Here is a 6,000-nt window from a genome sequence, read left to right as displayed (position 1 = left end):
GAAAGGAGGATGAAGAAACACCTATTTAGCACTAGCATGCACACACAACAAAAAAAAAAATGGGGGATTGTAGGAGGGGAACACCACCAAGACAGTGCCAGGATCAGTAAGATACAAACAAACTTAGAAAGGCAAAAGGCCACAGGCATAGGGAAATGACCTTCCCAAAATAGAACACATGAATATCAGGGCCATTTAGGAACAATAGAAGACCCAGGGAAATGGCACACACAAAAGATACAGGACATGCCAGGAAAAGAACTGCCAAGACAGCAGAAACTAGGAGAGCAAAACAAAAGGGATGGCAGAGGATTAGCAAAAGATTTAATCAATAGCCCCGGCAATCTGATAAGAGCCAAGCCGGGAGTAAGGGCTTAATTGATAGCAACATGACCAGCTTAAGAAAAAGGAAACAAAAGGACACGAAATCAAATAACTAAGACATCACCAAATCTCAAGTAGGAAAGATTTAGAATAAGAAAACACAGAGTGATCCACGAACTCACACAAAAGACAGACACACAAAAGTAACAAAAGAAACAAAGAATTTCCTTTGTACAGAAAAGTATAAAAATGTATGCTTACCTTGTAACGATGTCAGCTCACCCAGGAACGCTGGTTCGTGCGCTTGCCGGATCCGTCTTCCTGAAACTTAATAAAGAGAATCCTGTTTTCACGCAGCTCGCTTCACTCATCAATTGACTCATCGTGCCTGGGACGATTTCCCTCCTGGGAAATTCAACCTTTCAGGGAAACCTCTACGGAAATTCTAACATGCCCATATAGGTATCTTATAACTTAACTTGTATTGATACTTTTTCCAGACTCGTAACAAGGCATTCCTTAATATATGGCTTTTAAAGGTCTTATCCACCTTCTTATCATATAGTAAATAAGCATGCCAACCATATAACAAATCATATCCTTCAATATTCAATATTCTTTCTTCTGTTGAATTAATCCAGTCACTAATTATTGATAGGACAGCTGCTTCATAGTATAATCTTAAATTAGGCATTTTAAGACTTCCTCTTTCACGTATATCTTGCATTATTTTTAACTTTATTCTCGGTCTTCTCCCTGCCCAAACTAAATTATTAATACCCTTCTGCCATTCCCTCAAATTTTCATCTTTCTTGAGTATTGGTATCATCTGGAACAAAAATAAAAACCTGGGTAGAGCATTCATTTTTATTGCTGCTATTCTTCCCAACAAAGATAATTGTAATTTTCCCCAATTCTCCATCTCTTTCTGTATTTTATGCCATAACAATTCATAATTATTTTTATATAATTTTACATTTGAAGCTGTAATATATACCCCTAAATATTTAACCTTTTTTACTATTTCAAATCCCGTTAATCTTTCTAGTTCTTCTTTTTGCTTTACAGTCATATTTTTAGTTATCATCTTTGTTTTTTGTTTGTTTATTTTAAATCCAGACACTTGTCCATATTGGCTAATTATATCCATTAAGCCTATAACTGATTGTACTGGTTGAGTTAAAGTAACAACCAAGTCATCTGCGAATGCTCTTAGTCTATAATCATGATGTCTAATTTTAATTCCCTTTATTTTGTTCGACCCTCGTATTTTATTCAATAAAATTTCCAAAGTTAAAATAAACAATAATGGTGATAAAGGGCATCCCTGTCTTGTTCCTTTTTCAATTTTAAAAGTTTCTGTTAAACCACCATTAATTATTATTTGTGCTGTTTGTCTCTGGTATATTGCCCTAATAGATTGTGTAAAATACTTTCCAAACTGCATCTTTTCTATTATTTTCAATACGAATTGCCAATTCAATCGATCAAATGCCTTCTCCGCATCCAAAAAAATAAGCGCTGCAGGGACTTGGTTGTTTCTTTCCAAATATTCCAATAAATTTACAATTTGTCTTACATTTCATTTGTCTCCCACTTATAAATCCAGATTGATCATTATGAATCATTTGTTGCATAACTATCATTAACCTATTTGCTAATATTTTAGCAAAAATCTTATAATCAGTATTTAAAAGCAATATTGGCCTATAATTTTTGGGTTGACTATGATCTTGGTCCTCCTTTGGGATCAATGAAATAAAAGCTGTTCTCCAGGATGGGGGTACAGCTCCTCCAGCTTGAATTTTGCTAAATAATTCCTTAAGCGGTTCCACCATTTCTAACTGCAAATTTTTATAATAGACAGCTGTCAGACCATCTGTGCCTGGAGCTTTACCCCCTTTTAACTGTTTAATTGCTAAAATAATTTCCTCCGAAGTTATTGGTTGATTCAATCCTTCCCTTTGCTCTGGTGTAACTACAGGAATATTCTCCTCCTGTAAATATCTATCTATGTCTTTACCTTGAATTGTATCACTAGCATATAACTTTGTATAAAATTCTAAAAAAGCTTTTTTAATCATATTTTGTTGATATACCCCTTTACCTTTGTATTCTATTTTTTCTATGGTGCGTAGCTTTTGTTTTTTCCTTAACAGATAAGCTAACCATCTACCTGGTTTATTCGCATTGCAGAGAGTGTTATGTTTAGCATATTGTAAATTAGTTGCCACTTGATCTGCCATCAGCATATTAAACTGCCCTCGTAACAAATTTCTTTAAGTATTAAAAATAAAAACCCAGAAACCAACCACAGATTTACCTACGGGCCTAAAAAATCCTTAAAGATATAGAAGGATAAGCTCCTGTGTGCTTACTAACAGTGAGGTTTGCTTGATATTCTGTAAACGCAGCCCTGCAGTTTATGCAACAATTTGATTCAGCAAACCAAGGGTTATATCACTAGTGAAGTTGGTCTCTCTCTCTCTCTCTCTCTCTCTCTCTCTCTCTCGATATACCTGTTTTATTTGGATGCTGAGATTCTGCGCATATTTCCATAGCAGTAAAGTAGCTTCATTTTTATCAGTTGGTGAACACTGCTGCGCCCGCCTAAATCTGTAGCAATCCTTTGTGATAGCTGGACAGGAAGTGCTGAAATAAATCATTAAACCAAAGCCCGGATAGAAGAATATCTACCTTGGAAAGGGGTCGTTCTTCCTTCCCTGATTGGATACAGTGGGTTTAATTGACAGGTTGCCTTTTAAGAGTTTCCGGAAGATTGTCCCGCCCCGACCCCTTTTACCTTAATGCAACCAGCTTCAAAACGTGCATGCCAATACAAAAAGGGGAAGGTTCTACGGAGCGGCACAGTCGTCCAATGAGGAGACAACATGTGCAGGCTTGCTTGTTTACAGCCAATAGGGAGACACAGCCTCAAAGTCTCGCACTACCGCCTTTTTATCAGTTTCAACCAAACAGCAGGACCAAGGAATGAATGACTTGGCCACTATCCAATAGCCTTTCTTACTCTTGCCAGTATTCGTGTACAGGAAGCGATAGTCAATCATATAACAGTGAGATTTGAGGGACATTTTTGTTGCCCATTAGGAGGCAGGCTTTGACGTAAACTCCGTCCTCCCGGCTTGTTTTTTGTGTAGTAGGCGTCACCACGCCTACTACGCCATCTGCGCCTCTTCAGCCAATGGCAGCACGATAGTGCTCCCTCTTGAGAAATAGATCCCATGCATTCCTATTAATGACAGCTGCGGCTGCGCCGCGTCGTCCCACCCTCCTCGTTCCCCCTTCTGTCCAGTTCCTTATTATCCAATCGAAACGGTAAGAGGCTTGAGGAGCGGGAAGATTAGCCAATGCAGTTCAGAGGAGGGCGGATCGAGAGAAAGTAGAGGGTGGAGGCTGCCGCCATCTTGGATGCCGCGGAGTCCGAGAGACGGGGGCGAGAGAAAGAGAGGGAAAAAGGAGAGAGAGAGAGACCCGGAGCTGCCGGTGAGACAGCGGGAGGGGGAGGGGTCTAGCCGAGGGGCGGGGCTTGCAGGTGCCTAGGGGGCGGGGCCAAAGTGTTTGTTGGGGGCTCCATAGGGGTGGACGATGTTTAGGGCAAAGCTGTTCCTGTAAGTGTTTGGGGAGGGAGGGGTGTCTGGCGTTGAAAGGGAGCTCCTCCGGGGGCCTCGAGTTTTACGGGGCGACGATCAGTGGGGCCGTAGAGAGGGGCTGGCAGGGTTGGAGTTTTAAAGGTGAGCCCCTCACCTGTAAGCATTGGGCCCCTTAGGCAGAGCTGGTGTGGCAGCCTCGGGTGGAAAAGCGTGGGGTGGGATGCAGTGGGTTGCTCTAGGGGGGAGGTTTAATCTTCTCTACTGATGATGCTGAAGGTGCCCATGGAGGATCTGGTGTCTGTGCAAGAGGGAGCAGCGAAATCACTTAAAAGTTGCAACCAGGTTACACGCTCTGCCTGGAAAGAGGATGCTTTCAGAACAATCCCTAACCCATTTAAGTCTTTCATGGGGAGAGATGTAAGTCTGGGAAAGAAAGCTGTAGAAATGTTCTCCCCAGAGAGTAGTAGTCTTCCTTGATTTGGGGTAGGCCCATTAGCCTCTCAGGGCAAAGATCCTTCCAACTACAAGAAACTCAGGGCGTTAAGAATATGTGTCAGTGGAGTTTCTCTTATGTTCAAACTTCATAAACCTTCAACCAGCACAATCATTTCTGGCAAGGTGATATCCAAAGACTATACTACTCTTAGATACTTATAATACCGAATACATAAACCTTTATTTGTTTATTCCTTCCAGTGCATTCTGCCTTGGTTAAGTTTTTAGTGGGCTTTGTCTCCATGTTTTACAAAGTCAAGAGCTAGAAACCTTTCCGGAATTTTTAAGATGCAGAATTCTGCATTCTGCCTGATTTCGTCATGTAAATAACAGTAGTATAGTCTTTGGATATCACCTTGCCAGAAATGATTGTGCTGGTTGAAGGTTTATGAAGTTTGAAGACATCTGGAGGATCCCAGACTTGTGGAGACCACAGTAGTAAATAGGATTTGCCTTACAAAATTTACTTCAAAAGAAAAAAATGGAAAGTCTCAACAGTGTAGTTATTTAAAAGTTAAAGCTATGTTGCCAAAAATATAACTGGTCTGTTGTTTAGTTGATTTTAATCTAAGAAATTCTCTCCCTCTTTGATAGATCATTAATATTGAACATAATATCAACAGGGTGGTGCTATACAGACCCAATCCCTGCTAGATTTGCCGAATCCTAGTTTCAAATGCACAATAGATTCTTTCAGCAAACAAACACAGTATTTATTTTAAATTCTGCTTACCAGCAGAAGTAACTTGTGACAAAATTGTTCAAAAGAAACCATGTTCTGTGCTTAAAGAGAAGTAATAATCACTGTCAGTGTAGGAATTGTCTGGACCTCTTGGGTTTCTGTAACTTGGATGCTGCTGTTACATAGACTTTTTCATACTATCACCAGCCAGATTTCTGATGAAAAATCTTAACTAAAGGCAGCTTCAGGAATCTCAATGGGTAGACAAGTTCATAATGCCCCAGCATCAGTCTCCACACCATCAGTTTTAAAGCAGGAGTCTTCAGTCTAAACCTTGTCTGATACTTTTGCTTGCAACTCTCATCATTCTTGATTGTTGTCTACCCTAACTGTGTTTGGTAGTTGTGGTACAAATGTCTGGAGAGATTTGAATTAGGGGAGGTTGAGTTAAAGGATCTTTACATGTGAGATTCAGAAGGACCATCAGTTGAGGCCAGAGAGAACCAGTGCCATTTGGAAAAGACAGGCAGGCCAATATAGTGGTCTCATTTCATATAAGGTAGTTTAACTACAGTATGTTTGATACAGTAGTAGCAGACAGGAAGCAAAGTGTTCAATATATTGAGTTGCCTGAGCTACACAGAGCCTCAGCTATGGTGGGATTTGAATTTCCAGGTTGACTGGCCATTTGCTATAACTTAATGGTGGCTTGTAGTATCTTTACCCAGAAAGTTGGGCTACACTACAAAATACAGTCAATAAAAATCTTGCATGATTTGATTTCCTTGAGGTGGGAAGCATACTTCCAAATGGTTAAGCTATCAAAGCATAAGATCTCAGTGAGGTTATTTGAAGTTACAGTGTTGGTACAGGAAAGCACCGTAGCAC

General features: G+C 40.1%; 1 protein-coding gene across 1 annotated transcript in view; it reads left to right on the top strand.

Annotated features, from left to right (window-relative positions):
* The first annotated feature begins 3,755 nt into the window (after window positions 1-3,755).
* CNOT3 (CCR4-NOT transcription complex subunit 3) overlaps window positions 3,756-6,000 on the top strand; it is a 114,286-nt gene continuing 112,041 nt past the window's right edge. The window contains exon 1 of the mRNA XM_070944353.1: window positions 3,756-3,828. The gene's annotated coding sequence lies outside the window, so the exon portion shown is untranslated. The remainder of the gene's footprint in view (window positions 3,829-6,000) is intronic.

The sequence above is a fragment of the Pituophis catenifer genome, unplaced genomic scaffold (genome assembly GCF_029215685.1).
Source record: "Pituophis catenifer annectens isolate HBS135680 unplaced genomic scaffold, rPitCat1.0.hap2 SCAF_5, whole genome shotgun sequence".
Taxonomy (NCBI): Eukaryota; Metazoa; Chordata; class Lepidosauria; order Squamata; family Colubridae; genus Pituophis; species Pituophis catenifer.
This window is presented reverse-complemented; position numbering and strand designations above follow the sequence as displayed.